Raw genomic sequence first — 26,991 nt, 5'->3', positions numbered from 1 at the left:
ATACATACAATGTTAATGCCTGCATAATTAACTTGTAAGGCATGTACTAAGCAAACTCTAAGGCCTACTAGGTCCTTACTAAGGTTAAATTGGTAATAAATCCCTTATTGTGCAAGACATTTGCGAATACATGCCTAACAAATGTTTGATTTTGCTTTGTACATGCCTTACAAGTTACTTATACAGGCACATTGTATGTATTAGTGCTAATAGATGTATCCCTAAAATAAAGTGTTACCAAACTGTCTGTAGAGGCATAAAAATCGGATGGGGGGGAAGCAAATGTTACACAGCCTGGTGAGACTGGGGAAAACTAGGCTAAGTAGTACAAAAAATGCATTTCATACCCAATTTATTCAAGGAATCAATATGATCATCAACACGTGATCCATACAAAGTAAACCACCCCTAAACCTTGACTGATTTTTATGTAGACTGAAGTGCCGTGTCCTGTCAGTTGCACAGGTGCACAGAGCTCAAAATAGTAAGCGAACAGAGGATTTTAGATATTGCCAAAATCGAATTCGGAAGACTACGGTAGCAGAAGACTACCGTTGAAGGCAGGAAAACCCTACCTTAAGGAATTGCCAGTCTCACCATGACTCTAATTTATCCTTTTATTTAACCACTCAGACACAGCTCCTCAGCCATGTAGATGAGGCAATAACTCAAATCGTGTGCTTAACATTCGCAAGTAGCATGGATTTGGAGGAGAGACGATGCGTCACTCCGGTAAAACTGGGGATTCCCAATCGATGCGACTGGCGATTATTCAAATCATGAACCTTGACAGCTAATAGATTCATGTCAGAGTGTTTCAAAACCTTTGCCTTTGCTGCACAGGTGTAGGTACTACCATGTGGAACATGCCTGAATTTTAGAAGAGGCCCACAACTTGAAAATTCTGGAACACAAAGTGTGATGGAGGTGCCCACAGTAAGAAGATACATTGAAAAACTTGCATGGCTGTATACATTTCAAGAAATGGGCCACTACATTTCAAGCACATGTGTGCCTTATCTTTGAGGAAAATTAGGAATGGACCTTTTTATAATATGTTCCATGTAAGTGTTAATGTAAGTATAGTCCATATTTACATGAGACATTTAATTGCGAATTAACTGAATAAAGCTTAATTCCGCTTTGAAAAAGTAATGTAAACACCTCTTAATCGGAATTAAATGAAAGATCAAAGTGAAAACGTAGTCATGTAAGCGTAGCGATTGTGTAAGATATCTTTTCCCTATGGGTGGTTGGGGATATAGTGTAGTGCCTACCGGAGGTTGCTGAAGTGTGGGCGAAGGTGAGGTGCGGTGCGGTGCCAGTGGCCGGTGATGTGCCAGGGGATGAGAGAGGTGGGCTCCTATAGAGGGCACGGGGGCCCGGGCGCAGGGCATAGGCCTTCCATGACGAGAGAGGGCAGGGTGGGTGGGGGGAGGGGGGTTGGGATGAATCCACTAGACTCACTGGAACTGCCCCAAGACTGCTACTGCTGCTGCCGTTGGCGCATCTTGGGACCAAGGCCAAACACACCAACCACACACACACACACACACTCACACACACTCAGTGAAAACACACACGCAAGATCTGTAAAAGAAAGAAAGAAAGGGAAAAGAGAAAGACATTAGTAATACAGCCTAGCGTTGACGCACGACTTTACCAGTCAAACATCAAACTGGAGCCAGGTGTGAAAGACACATTTAAAGCACAAAATGTGAACAAAAGGGAACAAAATGATAATCTAACTCCTGGCAACAGGCCAGGTATCTGACCCATATCCGTATGTGCGTCAGCTTTCGGAAATGGCAGTCACCACTAATTACAACGAGTAGATTTTTCCGACTTTCTTACGAATGGTACGAAGAACGCAACTGTATGAAACAGTTCCCGCAGGGGTCACATCCTGCCTGTAAAAGAAAAGCACATTAAAGTGGAGGAGCGAAAGTGCTCCTTAATCACGGGTGCAATTTGGCGCAGCGGCACGGCTGAGCCGACCGGAAGGCTCCTAATGGTGCTGAGAACAGAGGCTCCGGCTCCGGCGGCAGCAGCAGCTCCGGCCTGCCACCAACCTGCCAATTAGACACATCCTCACTGAGTCACCGCTGCCACTGCCACAGCTACTGCTGCCACCATCACAGCCATCAGTGTATACTGACTTTGGGTCAAAGACGTCTTTGTCATTCAGTTTTAGACACCTTCCACCAACTGTAACTGCAAAAAAACATGATTTTTAAATCACAATCAAGTGAATGGATGACAGCCGAGGCTTTCATGAATTCCCTGTGACAATAAATAAATAAGTGTCGTGCTTTTTACAGTTACAGTCAGCGGAAGGCATCCGTTACACTGAGTGACAATGCCATTTTGCACGTCTTTGACCCCTTTACATAGGCAAAAATGCAGTAACTACATATTTTGCCAAATCCAACCTAATACCAATACTTTGAAGATCATTTTTTCCTCAGTTTCAATATTGAAGTAAGATACTTATTTCACTGTGCCTTTTGTAGGGTAGTATACTGGAGCATCACAACACTGGCCAACACTGTAGTACACCAGGACACCCATCAGTGCACACTACAGCATCACAGACACACTATTGTATACTCATGAACGGCCATCCGGGTACTTTGCTCGTAAATGTGCATTACGCCCCTTTATGGGTGAAAACAAACCGAATGTCTCATCAACTTACATGCTACATCGGCTTGTCTAAATGAACACAGTCCATGCTTCAGCCACGGCTGGTTGGCTATATTATTTGAACAGCCGGCAAAACAACACGTTTTCGGCATGTTGCACGTGAACAACGCTAGTCTACAGGTCCGTATCTTTCGTTTATAAAACCCCAACATCACCAATTGACTTGCATGGGTTGTTTTCCCCCACAAATGGGCATAACGCACATGGAAAAAAAGTCACGCCGTTCATGAGTATACCAGCATGGTCATCCGTCCACACACTATAGCATCATAGCCATTGGTCCATGTAAACACACAGCTGTATTTATTTTAATGTTGAAAGCAGGCTTCACTCTTGTTCAATTAAATTGCAAGGGTGCGGTCCTAAATGAAAAAAGCTGAACTAAGTTTTTAGAAGACGATTCTGCACCGTGCATACTAGTGTCCTCAATTATTGCACAGCCGTGATCTGGCACCGTCTGCAATCTAGTTTTGTTTACACTGAAGTACACCATCCCACAGGCACTGTATAGCATGAGCATCACAGTAACTGGTCCACATATCTGAATTGTATACGGTCAGAGTCACCAGTCCACACTTAGCAACAGCATCATAGCTGCCCGTTCACACTATACACGATATGGGTCACCAATCCACAATACACTATCACAGCCACTGGACCACCACACTTTACAATCAGTATAGATTATACAACTATAGCTGCCGTTACTAGGGATGTAAAGAAAATCGGAATGTATCGATGTATCGGAAGTATCGGCCGGCGATTTAATCGAATCGCAACGTATCGTGGGGCATTCTTAAGAATCGAAAATAATCGAATCGCTGGCCCCTGTGCAATACCCTAGCTCCAGAACACAATAGTAGTGGAAAAGTAATTGGAAAAAATCGAATCAAACCGAACCGCATCGTATCGTATCGTAGGGAATTCTTAAGTATCGAAAAATCGATAAAAGATAAAAGAAATCCATACCGTATCGTATCGTCATGAAGGCTGTGATTTACACCCCTAGTCGTTACCCATCACAGCTTGTTGTCCACACTACCATCAGGACCAAAAGCCAACATTATAGCCTACCATCACTGCCAGTGGCCCATGCTATTGTACTGGAGAGTGTGCATCCAAATCAGTACAGGTGTAGAGTGAAGTAGTAAAGTCTTGTATGCAAATCACATTGGATGAAATAAAAAAGTTAAAAAAGACTTGAAGTGATACTGTCCCATTTTTGGAAATAAGCTTATTTTACACCTCCCCTTGAGAAGTAATAGGGTTTTTTCGTTCTCCTGTACTTTCAACCGTTCTCTGGCTATGGCAGTGCAAATTTTACCTCCATGCTAGCAGTTAACATTGAGTCCTACTGTATGAGACCAGCTCGCGGCTAACTGGTCTCATAGGACTCAATGTTAACTGTTAGCTTGGAGGTACAATGTGCACTACCATAACTAGGAAATGGTTGGAAGTACAGGAGAAAGGTAAAACCCTATTATTTAACTCAAGGGGAGGTGTAAAATAAGGTTATTTCCAAAAATGGGACAATATCACTTTAAGTATACACTGACACTGCTGCTGCTTATTTCATGGAGGACATTTCAGCCATCTAACTTCAGGTCTTCATCAGCCACCGCTCCATACTCTAGGTCATCACAACCACCGAGAGGGTATCAGGGAGACCACAGACATCATATATGAAGACTAGATGCGTCGTCCGCGTTCCCGTCATGCAAGCCGAACGTCCGCGCATGGCGGCCATGTTAAAGCAGCCTTCTGGCTCAACCAGTTGCAGTGAGTTTTGGGTGTTGTATACTCTTCAGATGGCTATAATTCCCTCAAATTTATATCGATTTTCGAAAGGGCTGTTTTTTTATACAGTATAAAAAAATCCAAACGAAAGTATATGTTGATACTGCATAGTGATGAATATTCACAATATTATTATATTATATTGCATTATATTATTATGTGCATAGGTCTAAAATCATGTATAATATAGTTCAGTAGGCTTATTCATGTAATTAAATAGACCCCATAAACAAATGCACAACGTAATCTTTTATATTTTCAGTAAAATAACAAATAAACGTTCACTTGTAGTATATGCTTTGGTTTCGACAGCTCCACCTTGTGTTCAAAATGAGTCGTGACGCTAAAGCCATCCAGATAGAATGAACCTGTTGCGCTGTACATCTCTCTTCCAGTACGTCATCTCTGTCGTCTTTAATTTGGTGCAATGAATATATCCATGCCGTCAACGTAATGCACAGCAATGGTTAAAATGTGTTTTTGCTGTAGGTCTATCTAAATGTTTGGACAAATAGGTTAAGTGGGAAGCATAGGTCTATTACTCTCCTGGGCGTTTTACCCCAGTCTACACTTAAGTTTTAAGGAGCCCTACCATTTATAAACACGTGTCAATATTTCAGCGAAGCAACAGAATACATTTTTAAGTATCCCAACGTTTCAACTCTTCAGTTTACTTCAGGTGTAACGGAGGGTCTGTGGAGAGTTTAGGCTGCTCTAATATGGCCGACCTGTGCGGACGTGCTTGAAATACGCGATGACGTATCTAGTCTTCATATATGATGTCTGTGAGGGAGACAGCCTGGGCTTTTTTGATGCCAAGATAACAAGAGCAGCATGGAAGTGTGTGTGTGTGTGTGCGTGTGCGTGTGCGTGTGCGTGTGCGTGTGCGTGTGTGTGTGTGTGTGTGTGTGTGAGCATGAGTGTGTGTGTGTGTGTGTGTGTGTGTGTGTGTGTGTGTGTGTGTGTGTGTGTGCATGCATGTGCACGCGTCAAGTGTGTACAAGGGTGTGTGTGGGTGTGGGTGTGTGTGTGTACAGCATTAGTGTGGGTGTGTGTGTGTGTGTGTGTGTGTGTGTGTGTGTGTGTGTGTGTGTGTGTGTGTGTGTGTGTGTGTGTGTGTGTGTGTGTGTGTGTGTGTGTGTGTGTGTGTGTGTGTGTGTACAGCACGAGTGAATGTGTTTTGCTGAAGTATGCAAGTTGTGTACCTGCCTGCGTTGGTGACAAGGGTATGTAATGTGTTGTGTATCAGGGTTGCATAAGCGTGTGTACGGTGTGTGTGTGTGTGTGTGTGTGTGTGTGTGTGTGTGTGTGTGTGTGTGTGTGTGTGTGTGTGCGCGCGCGCTCACAGAGGGAGGCAGAACTGAGTAACCCATCCATCTGTCTCACACACTGCCCGGCTGACACTGGCATCATCCCAGCAAGGGAGAAAAAGGAAGGGAAAAAAAGGTGATGAACCCCTTGCATCTAGACACACAAAAACACCCTCAACCAGCACCAGCTAGAGATGGCATTGACACTTTTATGAAGTGTTTCTCACAGACCAGGCTTTCCCAAACTGGGGTGCGCGGCCTGCCTTAAGGGGGTGCGCGAGCTGAATAGAGCAATGGCGGATATGGTAGTTTTTATGTAAGGGTTAACGTTCGGCGAGAAGGTCGCTACCGTGGAATAGCAGCACGACAGAGAGAATCTTTAGCAAATATTTTGGTGTGCTGATGGCCGCGCAAGTATGGATTCTCTGCTCATTCACTGCATGGACCCTTCCAGCATATAATGAACCATACAATTAAAAACTACTTAATGTTCATTAATACTGGTTATTATATGGTTGTGACGTCATCTGTCGAATGCTCCATTCATTTCAACGGGGCTCCCCAACGTTCGGACGTCTGTTATGTAAGGGTTAACGTTCGGCGAGAAGGTCGCTACCGTGGAATAGCAGCACGACAGAGAGAATCTTTAGACCCCGACGCGGAGCGGAGGGGTCTTGTTCTCTCTGAAGTGCTGCTATTCCACAAAGCGACCGACTCGCCGAAAGTTAACCCGCTTATTATATGGATATACTTAAATGATTCACACATGCGGGGCCATTTCTTTAGACCTATTTAATGTTAAGATTGTTGCTGCGCAAAACAAAACAGTGCCGTTGTGGAACACCGCTAGGCAACAGCTAGATAGGCTAGCCAGGACAACAGGTGTTGTCTATCACAGCAGCTGATTAGAGTGACAAAAGACCGGACCCCCTGCGGAGTGATAAGAAACATTCGCTTTAGCCACTGACTTGTAGGCCTATACAAGCCAGTGGCTTTAGCAGTGAACGTCTTGTTGCCATTGACAGCGGTAGCCAGGACAGCGGGTGCTGTCTATCACAGCAGCTGATTAGAGTCTTGTTGAAAAGTCGCTTTAGCAGTGAAAAGTCTTGTTGCCATTGACAGCGGTCTGTTATAGACCAACCCGTCCGTTATCGAAAATTATTATATGGTTGTGACGTCATCTGTCGAATGCTCCATTCATTTCAACGGGGCTCCCCAACGTTCGCACGTCTGTTATTTTTCGATAACGGACGGGTTGGTCTATAACAGACCGCTGTCAATGGCAACAAGACTTTTCACTGCTAAAGCGACTTTTCAACAAGACTCTAATCAGCTGCTGTGATAGACAACACCTGTTGTCCTGGCTACCTAGCTGTTAGCGGTGTTCCACAACGGCACTGTTTTTGCGCCGCGACAATCCTTTGACATTAAAAACTAGAATAGCCCAGACTTCACATTAAATAGGCCTAAAGAAATGTCCCTGCCATGTGTGAATCATTTAAGTATATCCATATAATAAGCGGGTTAACTTTCGGCGAGTCGGTCGCTTTGTGGAATAGCAGCACTTCAGAGAGAACAAGACCCCTCCGCTCCGCGTCGGGGTCTAAAGATTCTCTCTGTCGTGCTGCTATTCCACGGTAGCGACCTTCTCGCCGAACGTTAACCCTTACATAACAGACGTCCGAACGTTGGGGAGCCCCGTTGAAATGAATGGAGCATTCGACAGATGACGTCACAACCATATAATAAACAGTATTAATGAACATTAAGTAGTTTTTAATTGTATGGTGCATTGTATGCTGGAAGGGTCCATGCAGTGAATGAGCAGAGAATCCATACTTGCGCGGCCATCAGCACACCAAAATATTTGCTCAGGGGGTGCGTGAACCACATTGAAATGTACAAGGGGGTGCGCAGGGAAAAAAGTTTGGAAACCCCATGACATAGACCATTTGCTAGTCAAGGCTGTAGGGAGCATATCAGAGACACATGACTGTCATCATTGGAAGGACAACGTGTAGCAGTTTCATAAGAAATATGACATGAAAACCTGCAAAAAAAAAGAATTTCATATTTAAATAGAAGCACCTGAAATTCACATTACAACATCTTCATCTTGTCAGGGGATCTAGTGAAGGTGGTACGGTAGGCGTTTGTTGTCAAGGTGACTGCCGTGCCTTAACTGAAAAGTGTTGTGAGGGGGAACCCTGAGTTACAACCTCACTCAACAAAAAATTGGATAAAATATGCCTTGGGACTGAAGTATGGACGAGAGAGAGAGAGAGAGAGAGAGGGAGAGAGAGAAGCCAGGCTTGGGGCGAGGAGAAGGTCATGATGGAAAGAGATGGCATAGGGAAAAAAGAACGGTAACACTTTATTTTAGGGAATACATCTATTAGCACTAATACATACAATGTGCCTGTATAAGTAACTTTTAAGGCATGTACAAAGCAAAATGAAACATTTGTTAGACATGTATTCGCAAATGTCTTGTTCATGCACAATAAGGGATTTATTACCAATTTAACCTTAGTAAGGACCTAGTAGGCCTTAGCGTTTGCTTAGCACATGCCTTACAAGTTACTTATGCAGACATTAACATTGTATGTATTAGTGCTAATAGATGTATCCCTGAAATAAAGTGTTACCAAAATAACCCCTTGCACCTACCTACTCAGATATCAAGCACCCTCGAACAGCTAGAGATAACACTGACACTCCTGTAAGCTACACATAAAACAACAAATGTGACAAAAAGGGGCCTTAGGAAAGAAGAATGGATGAGACAGAGAGAAGCACATGATGCCGTAAGGACAGGATGGCATGGAAAGAGGTGAGCAGAGGAGAGGAGAGGAGAGGAGAGGAGAGAGGGAGCAGAGGAGAGGAGAGAGGAGAGGAGGAGAGAGGAGAGGAGAAGAGAGGAGGGGAGGTGAGAGGAGGGGAGGTGAGAGGAGAGGAGAGGAGAGGAGAGGAGAGGAGAGAGGAGGAGAGGAGATGAGAGGAGAGGAGAGGAGAGGAGAGAGGAGGAGAGGAGAGAGGAGAGAGGAGAGAGGAGAGAGGAGAGGAGAGGAGAGGAGAGGAGAGGAGAGGAGAGGAGAGGGAGAGATAGAGAGAGAGGAGAGGAGAGAGAGAGGGAGAGGAGAGGGGGAGGGAGAGGAGAGGAGGAGAGGAGAGGAGAGGAGAGGAGAGGAGAGGAGAGGAGAGGAGAGGAGAGGAGGAGGAGAGGAGAGGAGAGGAGAGGAGAGGAGGAGAGAGGAGAGGAGAGGAGAGGAGAGAGAGGAGAGGAGAGGAGAGGAGAGGAGAGAGGGAGAGAGGAGAGGAGAGGAGAGGAGAGGAGAGGAGAAGGAGAGGAGAGGAGATGAGAGGAGCGGAAGAGCAGGAGAGGAGAGGAGCCAGAAAGGAGAGGAGAGGAGAGGAAAGGGTAGGAAAGGAGGAGCAGGAGAGGAGAAGAGAGATGAGAGAAGGAGGAGGAGATGAAAGGGGAGGAGAGGAGAGGAGAGAGAGGAGGGAGAGGAGAGGAGAGGAGAGGAGAGGAGAGGAGAGGAGAGGAGAGAGGGAGCAGAGTTTGCTCAGGCCATAATACACAGGCACAGGCAGAGGGAGACTCCCTGCCTCTGACGTCATACTGCAGAAAGAGGAGGAGGAGGAGGAGGAGGGAGGGAGGGAGGGAGGGAGGGAGCGACAGAGCGAGGGAGAGGGGGTGGGAAGAGAAGGGAAAAAATAGGCGCTAGCGAATGAGAGGACGAGTGAGCGATGAAAGCGATGAAAGGAGGCAGAGAGAAAACGACAGAGATAGAGGTATGGAGGTGGAAAAATAAAGAGAGAGGGATATGAAGCGCTGGAGGGAGAAATGGAGACCCAAACAAATAAACCAGATGGATGGATGGAGAGGATCGGAGGAGAGACGTACGTAGAGGACGACAAGAGATGCACACGGAGGAGAACGCTGGGATTCCCACGGTGGGAAACACCACAGGGAGGGAGAGAGAGAGAGAGAGAGAGAGAGAGAGAGAGGAGAGAGACAGAGACAGAGACAGAGACAGAGACAGAGAGAGAGAGAGAGAGAGAGAGAGAGGTCGCCATCAGCTCCGCACTGCATCACCGCCTGTCACTTCCCCCCAACACACGCACGCACGCACGCACGCACGCACGCACGCACGCACGCACACACGCACGCACGCACGCACGCACGCACACACGCACACACGCACACACGCACACACGCACGCACGCACGCACACACACACCTAGCCCAAAGAACACACAGACATATTCGTCACCAAGAAGGCTTCTAACTGCACATGTATGCATACACAACTATATGGATATCACAACTACACGCATATCTGGTATACACACACACACACACACACACACAAAAGCACACACACCTGTGACTCATTCAGGTATTTCATCAGAAGAGGAGACCATTCAGGGACTCAGGGACAGACACAGTCAGACAGACAGACAGGCAGACATACTGACAGAGACTGCAGTGGAGTGTTCAAACCTCAATGATACGGGGAAGAGAGAGCGACAACAGAGATAGCAGGAAGGACCCCTCATGAATGAATTGAAACGAGTCCCGTCTCCCTACCACCACCACCACCACCACCACACATACACAGTTCTCTAACAACTTCCCTCCTTCACCCTCAATCTGCTCTTTCCTTTCTTTTTCACAGGCATAGAGTGTTGCCAAGGAAACCACCTCGTCATTCTCAGCTGCTGCCATTTGCATGGTGCGAGAGCGGGAGTGGGGGAAGAGAAAAGGGCAGAGAGAGAGAGAGAAGGGTGATATTAAAAATAAATACAGAGAACGCAGGAGGCGAGAACCCAGGAACTCAGGCAAACAGGAAGGGGAGCGGGGATGGAGAGAGAGAGAGAGAGAGAGAGAGAGAGAGAGAGAGAGAGAGAGAGAGAGAGAGAGAGAGAGAGAGAGAGAGAGAGAGAGAGAGAGAGAGAGAGAGAGAGAGAGAGAAAGAAAGAAAGAAAGAGAAAGAAAGAAAGAAAGAGAAAGAAAGAAAGAAAGAGAAAGAAAGAAAGAGAGAAAGAAAGAAAGAAAGAAAGAAAGAGAGAAAGAAAGAGAAAGAGAGAGAGAGAGAGAGAGAGAGAGAGAGAGAGAGAGATAAATATATGGACAGAGCAGGGAGGGAGCAAGCAAAGAGAAACTGAACAGTTACAGTAACATCTGAACGCCTGGTGCCCACAGGAGCCCTGTAGCTCTCCCTTTCCTCCGTGCTCCACATCGTAAACCACATTTCCCGAGGACGAGTCAGTCTAAGCCACATTCGAAAAGGCATGCGTGTTCCCGACACTGAGGCTTCTAATAACGGTTCCCCCCCCAGCTGAAGAGCCGGGCTAAGCCTTTCCCCCTCTCTACTCACGTAACAGGCAGCCTCTTCGCAGTTCGCACACTACACTTTTGCCCCACTGTCCCTCTCCCGCGTCGCCTCAGTGCCAGTGGAGGGCTATTTTCCCCAGTCTGACGACAGGGCCAGCAGATGATTCATGGGGCCTGGCTATTGTCTCCGGTTACCAGTCGAGACCCGCTTCGAGGCCGCCGCTGACCCTAGGTGCTGCGGGTGGACGGCTGGGTTGGGGCTGCGTGGCATTGTTTAAGACAGTGGTTCTCAAACTTCTCCCAAGCAACAGCAGTACTCGCTGTAATCGCTGCGCTGAATCAAAGGAAAGGTGATTGGTGACGTGTGTTCATTTCCTATGCTATTCAAATTCATGACAATTTGTAATATAATGTTGGTGAGGGCTTAAAATGTATTACTTATTGGAGACAAGACAGGAAATAATTTCCTTGGGGGAAAAAACCCCAAAGTCAGATGTCACATGCCCCCCCTGCGATGCCTCCGCACCACCCCAGGGGGGCTTGCGCCCCACTTTGAGAAACACTGGTTTAAGAGATGGAGATTCCTGGAGGGCATGAGAGGGGTAGTGGTGGCAAGTGTGAGCAGTGCAGTCGCTAGTGGCCCACCCAGCACAGGGCAAGAATCCCAGACAGGGCAACGACTGCTAGAGCATAAAGAAAACAGATGCCACGCTTTCAAACGGTGCCATTTCATTAGTGCGGAGCCTACTGCGGGCTACTGTGCAGTGGGCATAGCAAGCAACCCTTATGGCCAAGCATGGCAGAGCACTCTGGCAAAACATGACATTTTAGCAAGGTTATTTTTCTAATTTTCAAGTAAAAAGCATCTAATCAATCTTAATTTGGGTAAAAATCTGCACTTTTGAACAAGAAGATAGAACTGCTAGACTATTTGAACTTGTTTTAAGACATTTGCCCATGGTCAGACTTGTTTTACTAATTCAAAGCAAATTGTAATCGGTAAAAAATCTGACCAAGAAAAAATTACTTGCCTCATGGACAAATGTCTTACAAGCAAGTCTAAATAATTTAAGATCTAGTTCTATCATAATTCTCAGAAAAAAATAAGCTTGATAACACTTCACTTTTCCAGTGCACTGGTCATTCCACATCCTCATGCCATCCTGGAAATGGATCACTCCGTGCAGGTTCAGATGGGGCTGTGAAGTACCATTGGTCGGCCTCTAGCCCAGCCCACTCCAACATACCAATCCTGGTGGTGATCGCCAGGCCTGCAGTGGTGTACGGAGCTGAATGCAAAATCAAAAACTGTATTAAACAAAGCTGAAAAAAGTAAATAAAACCGTCAGACAAGGGACAAACGTTTCGGGTCTAGCCCATCATCAGTGTTCCCATCGGGTCTAGCCCATCATCAGTGTTCCCAGACCCGAAACGTTTGCCCCTTGTCTGTCGGTATAATTTACTTTTTTCAGCTTTGTTTAATACAGTTTTTGATTTTGCATTCACCACCAGTGTGCGACTCCTTTCTTCCTTTTCATTATACTGCTCTTGGAATTACGCACCGAGCGAAACGCTCAGGATAAGACATTGGCGCGGACGCCACCCCACCATTACTATGTGGTGCACGGAGGGAAATGGACACAACAGTTGCCATTTTCTTACAGCCACTGACACGGATGTGCTGAGCAGCAGCACGAAAGTTTATGGAAGCCTGCTCCAGTCCAGCCTGCATAGGTCTGGATCATATATAAAAACAGATAACCCATTGAAGATAAAACTGCAGAACAGCTCCTGCACTAGTCGTGATTGAATAAAACAAACACAGAGCTTTATGCTTAATGCAAGTCAGATTCAGAAGATGGACACTGGAGGCTTGGAGGCATGTTTTTATTGCCTCATAAAAAGCCATAGACAGGCTAATCAACTTGGATGGGTAAGCCTAAACACGTAATGGGTCTCCTGATGCACAAGTAAGATTGTCTTCCTGCAAATGGGATGGTAAGGCTATGCAGTACGTGGCATTCACAATGCCTGACAATCCCTTTAAGCTGCAATAACAAGTCAAGTTGCCACAACTGAAGTCTTTGGACGCATGGCACTTATGTATAGTCCTGTTACGTTGTCTGTATGCCCTGTCCTTTTTTGAATAAGTCTTGCTCATGGATGCAAAATGAAAATGGTTTCCAAGTTTACGTCTATGCCACCAGAGGCTACTAACATTCAATTTGAATGCATTGAATCGAAGGTGTCCGACGTCACCTGGAAAGGGCCCATAGCAGTTCTCTGTGGGGGCAGTCGTGGCTCAGTGGTTAGAGCACTGGGATGGCAACCCAAGGGTTCCCGGTTCAGTGCCCGACCGGACCACGGCTGAAGTGCCCTTGAGCAAGGCACCTAACCCCCACACTGCTCCCCGGGCGCCGCTCAGCAGGCAGCCCACTGCTACGGACTAGTGTGTGTACTTCAATGTGATTCACTAGTCCAAATGGGATAAAGTGCAGAGAAAGAATTGGCTCCAATTAATCAAATTTCAAAGGCAACAGTGAGGTACAATAGGAGCCACTGATTGGCGATGGCTCCTTTCAAGGTCCAGCACAGAAGACCTTTCGAAAACACCCGGAGCACAAATGAAAGCGTGAAAGCTTGAAAGCCCAACTGGGAAACTCCAACTCCCATTGTCATTGTGACACAGCACTCCCACAACCTGGTGGGTCAGGAGTCGAACCGGCAGACTTTTGGGCTACAAGTCTGATGCCCTTATCTCTTGCCCATGACTGCCCAATGCATAGTACATTTGTGCATGGGGGAAAAACGGTAACACTTTAGAATAAGGTTCTTCTAATTCTCTAGAATAAGGTTCTTCTAAGCGTTTATAGTCTCTAGTAAGCAGGTAGTAATACCCTTACAAGTGCCCAATAACATGCTTATTAACTTTGTTAACATCTTATAAGCTGCTTATTATGTGTTTATAGTGGTTTATTTTTTTAGTCTTATTATTTACATTGGTACACATATCTATCTTGATATGCTGACTAATACTAGATATGGAGGCGTCGCGAAAAAAACTAAATTTTCAAGATGGCTGCCATGTGTACTGATTTTCATGCTTTTACTCAAATAAAGTTACTCATCAGATGTTAACAGCGTTAATAAGCATGTTAACAAAGTTAATAAGCATGTTATTGGGCACTTTTAAGGGTATTACTATCTGCTTACTAGTGACTATAAACGCTTATTAGAAGAACCTTATTCTAAAGCGTTACCAGAAAAACTAATGGCTCCACCTGTAGCCTCACATCTAAGTAGCTCATGAATGTGGAACAGAATGAGCCTACTGCAGCAGAGCTATACAACAGGGAAAAGCAGAGGAGAGGTTGGATCTTTGCACACTGCAAAACAGAGCCCTGTGCCCCCTCCATTCAGTATTCAAGTGAATGGGAGAGAGGCACACGGCAACTAAAATTCTCTGAATGAAGACGGAGAGAGGAGGAAAGCAAAGCTGCATAGAGAAGTTCATGCTCATTCTGAAATATTCTCTCTCTCTCTCTCTGCAGAGGGGAGGGATATGTGGGAAAGAGTTCTCAACAGCAGCCTGACCCAAATTCTTTGCCACTCCCCATCTGCAGTGTTACTAAGCCCTTCATACAGAGGATTTCTGAATGTGTTATGCTGTAGGTGTGCATCCTCAACTTATGCGAGTGTGTGTGTGTGTGTGTGTGTGTGTGTGTGTGTGTGTGTGTGTGTGTGTGTGTGTGTGTGTGTGTGTGTGTGTGTGTGTGTGTGTGTGTACACACAAGAGAGGAGTGCAGGGTGTCCATGAGAATGTAGGTGGCATGTGTCATAGAGGATTTCCCTGGTCTGAATGGCTGTTGTACGCACATGGATCCACAAAAAACACACAGGCATTCACCCTCTCTCTCCCTCACACACATACACACATACACACACACACAGGGGCTGAAGGCGTGGGGAGTGGCCAAGAACACTCCTGCAAGGTAATAAAAAGAGCTATGGTAGAGTTCCATTCTTTTGCTGACAAAGACACCCACCTTCCTCCCTCACTCCCTCCCTCACAAAGATGCACTGACTGCACGGCAGAGAGAGAGAGAGAGAGAGAGGGAGAGAGAGAGAGAGAGAGAGAGAGAGAGAGAGAGAGAGAGAGAGAGAGAGATAAAGAGAGAGAGAGAGAGATACAGAGACAGAGACAGAGAGCATTCAGAGTTTCTGATCTGAACCCTCGTACCAATAACACACTTTTCACTTCACACGGACATACACAGCAACACTTGGTCATTGCCACCACCCAGGAACAACATGTGTTGTGTGAACAATGATTAACATGCAGCATCCTTTGAAGTGCACAGGAAATGCAGGGAGGAACAGAGAGAGAGAGGGAGAGAGAGAGAGAGAGAGAGAGAGAGAGAGAGAGAGAGAGAGAGAGAGAGAGAGAGAGAGAGAGAGAGAGAGAGAGAGAGAGAGAGAGAGAGAGGATGGGGGGAACAAGCTTGGGGGGGTGTAGCAGAAGAAAAAATAGAGCAGCGGTGGAAGCTATGGAGAAATGGGAGGCAAGCAGAGAGAGAGAGAGAGAGCAAGAGAGAGAGAGAGAAGGCTTATGAAATTATGAGGGGGGGGGGAGTGACAAAAGAGAGAAAGAGAAAAGGAAGGAGGGAGGGCGAGAGAAAGAGGGAGAAGGAGAGACAGAATGAGTCAGAGCTCGTCCCACAGGACTGAGTGGGCAGGAGTGGGGGAGGATGGCGTCAGCAGGCTTGACAATTTAAGAGGAGACATTGAGAGAGAGAGAGAGAGAGAGAGAGAGAGAGAGAGAGAGAGAGAGAGAGAGAGAGAGAGAGAGAGAGAGAGAGAGAGAGAGAGAAGAAATCAACACTTCGCAATGGAAGAAGTAGAGAGAAAAAACAGAGGCGTATGCAGTCGAAAGAGTGCTGCAGAAGAAACTCAGAGAGAGAGAGAGAGAAAGAAAGAGAGAGAGAGCTGCAGAAAGAAAGAGAGATTCAGCGAGCGAGAAGGGGGATCCTCGCTATGACAGAGGAGCGAGTGGGCGGTGACAACTGAGGCATCATGGGAGGGGAGGCAGGGAGGCGAAGTGAAGTGAGTGTCCAGTCCAGCTGGAGGCGAGGCGCGGGGGCAGCGGGAACATCACCCTTGCTGAACGCTGAACAAGCCACTAATTAGGGAGCAGGAGGGGAGGGGGGGGGGTGTCGAGTGGCGGGTGGTGGTAGCGGGGTGCACCTCATCTTAAGTGTATCACCGCAATATTGATCAGAAGAAGGAGGAAGAGAAAGAGGAGGAGGAGAAGGAGGAAGAGAAGGAGGAGGAGGAGGAGGGGGGAAGAAAGAGGAAGAGAAAGAAGAGGAGGAGGAGGAGGGGGAGGATGGCACTAGGTGGGCACTGGGCATGGCAATAATATTCATAATAATGAAAAGTAGAAATCTTGTGAGACAGAGATGGCTCAAGGTCTGTAGACAAAAGAGAGAAATCCCTGCCTGCTCCACAAAGATGCGTAGCTAGTATAAATTAAATCTCGATCGTGCACAGAGGCAAGAAGACACACAGCCAGAGGAGGATCCCCTTAGAACTGCGTCACAGGACCGCTGAAAGGAGGGGGGAGGGGGATGTTGTGCAACTGAACTCCGCCATCAGCTTACATTGGGGAGCCGTTGTGAGCGGACAAAGGGGTCAGTTATTCCGGGCCCAGGAAGAGAAAGGGCACAGAATTGTGTCCCCATTACATTGGTTGGGGGGGTCTTTCAGATGGTTTTGTCCTGGGCCTGGCCAAAGCTGTCAGCGGCCCTGAGCTTATGGATTCCTGCAAGATTATGTTATTGTCTGCAACTTTATGTTTATTATGGATGGGGTGTGGCGGGGTTGTTTTGTATTAGTTTGTTTGTGTTAAAGGGGTATGCCACTATTTTGGGGCTTAATACAGTTAAAATTGTTGGCTGGGGTTTATAAAGGTGGTAAAGTGTCTTATTTTTCATGTTAAGCGTTGTCTTGCTTTAAGACAAGTTAAAAGAGGGAATATGTCGCTAAGCTAGTGAAAGTCAATGTATCCGTGTAGCATTGTAGCATGCTACACGGATCCATTGACTTTCACTAGCTTAGCGACATATTCCCTCTTTTAACTTGTCTTAAAGCAAGACAACGGCTTACATGAAAAATAAGACAGTTTACCACCTTTATAAACCCCAGCCAACGATTTTAACTGTACTAAGCCCCAAAATAGTGGCATACCCCTTTAAGGCCTACAGATTAAACGGTAGCTGTTCTGCCAATTCTGGTACACTGTATGATGATGCATTTCACTGTATTTTACTGTATGCAACAATTTTTCTCAATATGGTGTGGTCCCCATCAAATGAGCCAAATCTATCTTCCATTCATAAACAAATCCATATCACACCAAATGAGGCAATTTAGTGTGGATATTCCAGTATTAAGCTGCTGTTGATGCTCAGGGCTTGATGCATTGCACACCACATGCTTCAAGTTCATTCATTCCGACGGCTCATTCAAGAAGCAGAGTGAATCGAGCATATCGTGTATAGCGGACATGAATACAGATCTGCACCAGGAGAGGGTGTTTTGAAACCTGGTTGGCTCTGACAGGGGGAAAAGCTAAGCGTGTGTGTGTGTGTGTGTGTGTGTGTGCGTGTGTGTGTGTGTGTGTGTGTGTGTGTGCGTGTGTGTGTCAATGAGGGGGAAAAGGCGTGTTAAGAGTTCTGTTTTTAGAAACATTTCACATGCATCCACATTTCACTATCACAGACATTCAGTGCTAAGGAAACCAGATTGCTTAAGTTAAGCTTCCATTAACAAACATGAAATTTAATCAACTCTTCATGCTGTGGACAGAGGAAACTGTATGAGAGAAGAGTGTGAGCGCAGGAAGAGAAACACCGCGAAAAAAAAGAGATGGGAGGGAGTGAGGACAGGAAAGGAAAAAATTCTCAATGATGAAACAGTTGGTGCCGTTATGCTATTGGCCAGGGCCTCCACCAATGGGAGAACCAGCTCCATGGCAACAGGCTCTGTCACCAAGAGAAAAGCAGCCATCTCTGTCTACACCCCCAATGTTCTTCGCATCAATCCCCCCCCCCCCATTCCCAATTACCCAACACACACACACACACACACACACACTCACCCAAGCTCACTCACTCTCTGACACACACACACACACACACACACGTGAAGTGATCTTATCTGCAATTTACTTATCAACACAAGCATGGTTTATTCTTAGGAGTGTTTGTAAGGTGGTGCAGCAGATCCATTACTCCTAACGAGGCTACTGATGATTCACAGGTACCCATCGCCTTGAGGCTTCAATGCACCTTCAGCACTCCCCTGCCCTCCAAGGACCCCTGTTGGCCCCCAGGGGTCAAAGTCCAAATAAGGCTTGACCATGACGCACTGCTCTCTGGCTCAGTCTCTCTTCCAAGCACCCAGTCAGTGGCCCCCACACCCCCTTCTCTTCATACCTGTCCGCCTACTGCCTCTACTGCAGTGTTTCCGAACATTTTTCATCCTGCGTACCCCATAATAAATTTTGTCATATGATGAGTACCCCTCTCACTCATGCACTATATCTGTTCCTCTATCCCAATGTGACTGCACTCCATATATTTGTCATTATTACATTTTTCCAAGTACCCCCTGAGGTGTGTTTGCGTACCCCTAGTGGTACACGTACCCCTGGTTGGGAAACACTGCTCTACTGTACCAACAAATCACACCCGCGGGGGAATTGGCGGAAATGTCTCGATTTACTGAGCAATTCACTCCACAATTCATTTTTAATGAGGCACTGGGCCTGGCGTGCTGTTTCACAGGTAACAAGCACGCACCTGTACCATGCATGCGCGCCTGTAGACAGACACGGAAAGGGAGAAGTCTGCGTGTTTGCATGTGTGGTAGGGGTGAGCGACATATATATATCGAGATATTACGATATATCGAGGAGGAGAAACATTTCGAAATAGATTTTGACATATTGAATGTGTCGCAAAAATGCTTAATTTTTTAATTTCCTCCACGCGGCGTCTGCTCCAGCGCACACAGTCCCTGTATGTTCCGTGCACAGTGTGTGACTCAATTACCATAGCAATAATGGAGATGCGAGACGAGAAGGCTCCAAGTCTCTGACAGCTGAGCTGATGGTGAGTCAGTAGCTAGGTGCCTGGCTAGCAAAGGAAGTAGGAACGGCGCTTCCAACGATGTACTCAATATATCTAGCCGCCATAGCCCCATAGGCAGGAAAGAAGGAAAACGGTGAATGCAAATAATAACTTCTTGAGGGAACGATTGTCTCAGATTTCTACCAGCCAATTGCTCTTTGGACGAAAACAACCTACGCAAGCTATGTCTCATAGTAGCAGCCACACTGGCAAAATGTTCTTACTTGGATACATATTTGTAACGCCTCAAACACTGTTTGTTTAAATAAAGGCTGCGTAATTTTGCACAATAGCATTTACTTGATGGTGTTTCCAGCCCCCTGCATGCCTTCGTTTGGCTACTAAACCAAGTTCACTGAGCCAATAGCCTAGCCCCTGCTATGGTGCCCTTGCCTCACCATAGCAAATTTCTGACTGCAGAGCCACGGCGCTAACAGTTTTGTCCCAAAGCAGTTTAATCCCAAAATAATTCGGTCCCAACTACCAGTGGCTTCCAAAACAATTGGGAATTGGAAAAATCAAGATATCTTATGTGGTGTTTTTATTAGGGCTGTAAAGGGATGCACCGATACACATTTTTTCACTTCCGATCCGATCCCGATATCTAAATTTGGATATCTGCCGATACCGATACTACTCCGATCTAATACCAAAACCTCATATATGCATGAATTTCAACTTGAGGTAGGCCCAAGATGACTATTTGGTCAGAAAAGGAAGTCAGAAGAACAGGAAACCAATTCATAAGTGAAAGTATCAAGTAAAAAAGTAACAATCCCATCCTGAAAACTAATATGCAAGTGTTATGACTTCAAATTAACATTACACCTGGCTCAATATCAGTCCTTTGAAAATTCCGATACTTTGGGAAAATTCCGATCCGATCCGATCACTGAAAATATGTTGATATCTGAACCCGATACCGATACACCGATACCGATATCCCATCCCTAAACGACATTGTATCGAACAGAGAAATCATGATGCACAGAGTCATGATATTGGTATTGGTATGGATTGGTATCGCGATGCAAGAAGGCAGTATCGTGATATGCTTTTGCAAAGTTCTCTTACCCTTCAGTGTAGAAAACAACCGCATGATATCTTTTAAGTTTCAAATCCTCCCCATTATTGTGCTTAAACAGTTTTCTTTAACTTCGTAGCAACTTGTAACCTGCTCTACCTATAAATTATCATTTACTGTGTTTTTAGTGTGTGGAAAAAAAAACATTAAAAAAATGTGCGGTGTATCGAAGAGTAGGTCAAAGACCAGCCCTATGTGGTACTGCATGATTTGGAGGGTAAAACAGAAAAAAAGTAGTGAAGGGGAAAGAATTTAACCACATGGGAACACAATTATGAAGGTGTACTCTTGATGATAACCAAGAGAACGAGTCTTAATCGCTTGGTCATTACCGACATTAAGCTTACCAGAGTGCCACGCTTCAGGAAACTAACTGTACACTGAACATTTAATTTATGCACATTTGGATCATGAGTAAAAGTGTTGGATAATGGGTTAAAACTAAACTTTTAACCCACAAGTATTTCTGGTATAATAAGCAAAGCCGCTTTCTGATAGTATACACATTGTGTATGTGGATATTGGACTACGGCAATACAAAAAAACCTCTCCAGCAGGACCCAACCTGAGTTTTAAATAATGTATTAATGGTCCTCATTACCTGCAATAAATTATACATATGAGGGATAACTGGACTCATTCTGTAGCATAACTGTATGAAATATTAAATTGACCTGAATTCAGGGGACATCCATAAGAGCAGTGCCATGTAGTTAGTGTCTCTCGATGACCTATAGGACACTGTAGCCATCAATTGCTGCAGTAATGACGCAAGACAGTGATTCTCAAAGTGTAGTCCGGGGACCACTAGTGGTCCTCAACAAAGCTCCGGTGGTCTGCGAGGGGATTTCTACTTTTCCAAAACAAGCTAGCAGTAGGCTATATTTGTAGCATTATTACAAAGCTAAACATAGCTGAAGTCTCATTTTCCCCCCAAGAAGACAGGTTTGTAAATGTGAATAAAGAGTAAGTGATTTGCATCAAAATTGGCAGTGTCAAATTAGCACCAGTCAACTGACAGGTGGTCCCTCAATATTTTTGGGGGGACAAAGTGGTCCTTGATGTGAAAAAGTTTGAGAAACACTGATTTAAGACAACCAGAGCAGCCCACAGGGAGAAAGAGAACTCTCGCACGCACGTACACACGCGCACACGCACCTGTTGGTGGGAGCATCTTACAAGTATTGGCAAAGGACGCGCTCAACTTCTTGGAAAAACGAAAGTCTTTGGGTGCGAGATAAAAAGCACTGATGAAGGCTTGTTAGCCGAAACGCGTTTGCTTTTTGGACATGGTGGTAATATAAATAAATAATGAGACGCAGTTTGTGAGTGCGGATTTTTCTTCCTTAAGCATCTTACAAAACATCCATCAACTGATCATATGTTGGGAGCAAACAATCTATCAACGATGAAACATCAGACTACCGCCATCCTTTGATTCCAAACAGGAAATTGTAATCCAATTGTTTGCCACTTTGTCCATGTGCCCAGATGTGGGGGGAGAGAGAGGGAGAGAGAGCAAGAGAGCGAGAAAGAGAAGAGAGAAAATAGTTGCAATCATTGATGTATAACTTAGCTTACGCCATTGGTTGTAATCCAATGAATTTGCAGGCATGGTATTCACCACTTAACGTAACAATGCAACCATGTAAAAATGCTGTACAGCAATTAGGACTAATGCCGTTTCATTATCTAGCTAATAGCTAGAACAAATCGCCTTTCAGCTTCCAGGCTTCAGCACCATTTATATTCAACTAACTTTTAGGTGACCGTAAAATAACATCACGAATTGGTGATAATTCAGTGACGTATGATGTCTTTCATCATGCATTACTAACAAAGCCGTAAGTAAATCGAGCCACATCAGAAAAACAGCCTTCAGAAGTGGGTACTCCCCACACTGAATTACTTTTGGACTTGTGTTTTGGCCAGAGAGGAACTATTCAAGCAGGCCTTGATTTGTTTTTGCCCAGATGCACTTGATTTAGGCTATGCAGCAGCACCACAGTCTGATAATGTCAATCCAACTGATTTTGTGTGATGGAAAAAGCACAGAAAGAAGATCAATCAAGCTACACCTTCAAAACCAACTTCAGTTTCTTTGTGTGATGATACGCCAATGACATCTCGTTCGCTGCAGAAAATAGAACACACACCGCATTTAAGGAGTGTCTGATGAACTGACAATGATAACTTTTGTATGTAAATTTATACCTGTCTTCAACCCACTGGGTGGAATTTTCCAGAGCGTTACCTCCCATACGACACAAGGCTCTCCTCCCATACGAAAGATTTGGATCAGCGAACACCTCCAGGCACATCATAGGGCAAAGACATCACTCAATCCCCCTCTGCCAACCACACACCTCACCCACCTCACCCACCTCACTTACCGGCTGATCTGACAGGTGATGGATGCTAATGGGCAGGTAGTAGGACGAAGAAGAAAAGGAACACGAGTGGCGGGACATCAAAGCATAATATGCCTGGTCTTCATGTCCCTCGATGTCTGAACAATAACCCATTCCTGCCACATCAGGGCACGCAGCCTAGTAAAATATAATGAAGACGTCTGGATGGAGGATGAGATTATTGCTTTTACACAGCAACATAGAACCCCAAAAATCAGGGCTCTAGGGTTTCGAGTCATCTTGAATTGTAAGGTATGGAGGAGCAAATCATTTCAAATGGTCTGGCAGCCTGTGGTAAGGTGTACAGCGAAGAGCGGTCCTGTAAATTGAAACCAACAGTTTGACCGTTGTGTGTCATTAAAAATGCAGCTTGGAGTAGATCAGTGGCACAAGGGGGAAATGTTCCAACCATGTAGTGGTACAAGCACCAGTAGGGCTTGAAGCCAGAATGAGGTCAATTTTCAATCCCACCGCAAGATCCATTTCTCTCGCCTCTTTCTGATTCTAGTCACTGGACCGCACCGCTACGACCATGGGAGTGAGACTTGCTGGACCAGGGAGAGTGGAAGACGTAGACGTACACCAATGCCAAATGCTAGATCTTGCAACGTAGTTGAAAGAGAATACAAAAAATGGTGAAGCTGCCTTTGAGTCAGATGTGGACCAGCTGCTACCTTGGGCCCATGCTATAATTTTGTACCAAAAAAAATATGCTGAAAAATCAGGGCAATATTTCTGCATCATCCTGTATAAAGCAGATGAGCAGAGAAGCAAGCTACTTTGAAACCATGGCCTATTAAGCACATACATTCTCCTTCTTATAAAGATGTCTTAAATGCAACCTTGCAAAAACATTGTACACAACTTTGCAAAAACACAAGAGTACAAGTGTGAACTACTTGATCTCCACTGTTGAAAATGTAACCAGGCCTGGGAAATGTTGAATCACAATTTAAATTTGGAATTACACAAGAGATATTGGGCCCAGCCGTCACTGAAGATTACTCTACATCCTGACTTCTGACACATAATTTCAAATCTCTCCATTGTTATAGCTTTGGAAGTCCACTAAGTCTATGTGAAGGGGTCTTTTTTAAAAGTTGTCTCAGACATTGAAAAGATTTCACAGGAATTTGGCTGGGGTTCGTGTACACTCTGTAACCCTCTCCGGTGACCTCCTCAGGCCTTCCAGACGCGCCAACTTACCCAGCCACCCTAATATATCCAAGTCCAGCTGAGCACAGCCAAATATAGATGCCCCCCAACCCCAACACACACACACACACACACACACACTCCACACCCTTAGAGCTACGGGTCATGGTCGGGAAAACAAAAGTAAAGTTGACATGGTCAGAACTGGTCCCTGCGATCAGGGAAGTGTGTGTGTGTGTGGGAGGGGGTGTAAACCAATAACTAATGCATACGTCATTATTTATGCTGACGTCCATCACGGCTCCCGTCACGCTTGCACGAATGTTCACAAGCACACATCAATGGCACAGCCGCCAACGAGCAATAAAAACCAACACACACGGGCGAGGGGGAAACCCAACACCATCAATGACATGCACACACTGTTCCCAACACCACCACCATGCAGCTCAAGCCAAGACCGAGACAGGCCAACAGCAAGAATTACACAGACACAATCTCAACCACAAAACTAATTGGGCATTTGTTCGGGGGAAAAAAATAACGGGAACCCTTTAAATAGCACAGCGCAAAAAATTAAAAGGGCAGGCGAATAAAAAGGCAGAAGCAAGCTGAGACTATGAGGAGTTTTTTTGGGTGTGGTGGTGAGGCGTCGCTCGTCTCGCCTCTCTCGGTGCATGGTTTGGGTGCAATTAGACGGAAACGGGAGCGGGAGCGGGGAGCGGGGAGCTGCCGATGACGTCAGTGCCCTGACAGCGGTGGCGGGGTCTGCCTCACACGGGGCAAAGCCATCTGCTCACCTGCGCTCACAGCGCTCGCACATACATACACACACACATTGCACTCACACACACACACACACACACACACACACACACACACACACACACACACACACACACACACACACACACACACACACACACACACACACACACACACACACACACACACACACACACACACACACACACATTGCACTCACACATTGCACTCACACTTACTTGCGCTCGCATGCTCACTGGCTCTCACAGCCAACACACAGGCAGGAGGGTTTTATTTTGTTTCGCTTCAATTTCCCTCCCCTGCCGTTTTCTCTTCCACGCCCCTCTATTTCTCGCCCTCTCCCAGTCTTTTTCTGTCGCCTCCATTTCTTCGTCGCACAAAATACATTGCACCCGCGACTTCCATTTTCAGGTCCATAGAGCAGTCTGAACATTAGTTAATTCTATGGAACTGCAGATTGGACTCATGACCAGATTGCACTGGGGGCTATAGGGGTGGGCTCAGGACTGTACACTACATTCAATTACAATGTCATTTACCAGACAAGACGCTCTCATCGTGAATGGCTTGCGGATCAAAATCTAGAGAGAGAGAGCGAGAGCGAGAGCGAGAGAGAGAGCGAGAGAGAGAGAGAGAGAGAGAGAGAGAGAGTGAGAGCGAGAGAGCATCTTGACCAGCTTGAGGTTAAGTTCCAGCCTGACTTGCATCCCTGATATCAAACCATTGGACGTACTGAGGAATGATCTCTGATTACCACACCACCACAGGTCCAAGTTCCCTGGGAAGAGGAGACCAGGCTCTTGGCTCTTGGTCTAGCCATAGTCACTGCCCAGGACACCAGGGCAGGGACTAAATGTACGGCATTATAAACGCAGAAAAACCCACAAAGATGAACACAGATCAGATTACGTCTCATTTTTTTAACTTCAATTAAGGAATTCACATGCCATCGGGAGGGCAGGGACACTGAAGCAGACACACTTCACTGATGACCCGCTTTTAAAAAGGCATCGGCGATGAGGACATTGGCCCATTCTGATCTTGTGCGCATCATAAATAGCAGGTGTGAGGGAGCCTGATGATTCAGATTCCATCCACATTCAAGGGAGCAAAAAAAATATATATTTAATATATTGTATATAGGCCCATAATAATCCAGGTTCTTTCTTTTCTCCTGCTGCTGGCTGCTGGCGAGCACAACTGGCGGGCGGGAGAGTGGTTTTAATTCAGTGCTGCACTTTTCGAATGACTCACCGGGCGAGTGTTCCCAGGTCGAGTCACAGCCCTGGTGGGTGGTGGGAACAGTAATTAGGTGCAGGGCTCTATAGCTGAAAAGGAAGAGGGGGGGAGAGAAGAAAATAAAAGAAAAGAAAAAGAAAAGGAAAGAAAAGAAAAGGAATGAAATGGTCCTCCTCAACACTTTTGGGCGGTCCGTTGGGATCCCGTGATGTGGTTATTTCAATCAACTCCCTCGTTGGCTTTGGTTCCAAAACAAAAATCAATCAATCAATCAAATTAATGAAGTCCAAATGTTGGAACATCATCAGGGTGACGAGTTGCACTAGGGTTTTCAATGCTCCATACTGAACAAAAGCAATCCACTTCGTGCATTCTGGAAGCTTTCCAGTTCAACAATATGGTAAAATTCAAGACAGTGCCATCAAATTCCAAAATGAAAACTTTAACATAAACTTTTTTTTAAAACAAACAAACAAACCAAAAAAAAACGACCAAGCACTCACATTGGCTTACATAAATTGTGTTGTTGCCATACATAAAGAAACTGAAAAAATACTGCCAGCTATGATGCGATTGATAATATGAAATTCAGAGGCAGTGTAATAATTTAAAATTGCACTGAGTTTAAAATGTACATCTCTGCAATATAAGTTATTTAGAGTACATATTGACACATTTTGGTAGTCTTGCTTCTGAGTTCAAGTAAACCGGCAGGCCCAGCAACTACCAACTACAACAATTCAACATATGATAACAGCTTCACAGACCCCGAAAGTGCCGCACGTCACGTCCATGCAGCCAAGAGTGTGCATGCATGTGTGTATGAGAGGGGGGTGGGGGGGGGGGGTGGGGGTTGAGAGTGTGTCAGTGAAAGAACTCCAAAAAAAAAAAGCTGCATCAAATCTGCTATGAAACTGACAACACTGCTGTGCTGGTGGATTCACAGAGGAGCGTTTGGCAGGCTTTA

General features: G+C 45.6%; 1 protein-coding gene across 1 annotated transcript in view; it reads right to left on the bottom strand.

The window, feature by feature from the left end:
• Positions 1-26,991, bottom strand: part of LOC134462051 (R3H domain-containing protein 2) — a 95,552-nt gene that overhangs the window by 52,272 nt on the left and 16,289 nt on the right. The window contains exon 2 of the mRNA XM_063214898.1: positions 1,278-1,590. The gene's annotated coding sequence lies outside the window, so the exon portion shown is untranslated. The remainder of the gene's footprint in view (positions 1-1,277; positions 1,591-26,991) is intronic.

The sequence above is a fragment of the Engraulis encrasicolus genome, chromosome 14 (assembly GCF_034702125.1).
Source record: "Engraulis encrasicolus isolate BLACKSEA-1 chromosome 14, IST_EnEncr_1.0, whole genome shotgun sequence".
Classification (NCBI taxonomy): Eukaryota; Metazoa; Chordata; class Actinopteri; order Clupeiformes; family Engraulidae; genus Engraulis; species Engraulis encrasicolus.
The sequence above is the reverse complement of the archived record's forward strand: the minus strand, read 5'-3'. Positions and strand labels throughout refer to the sequence as shown.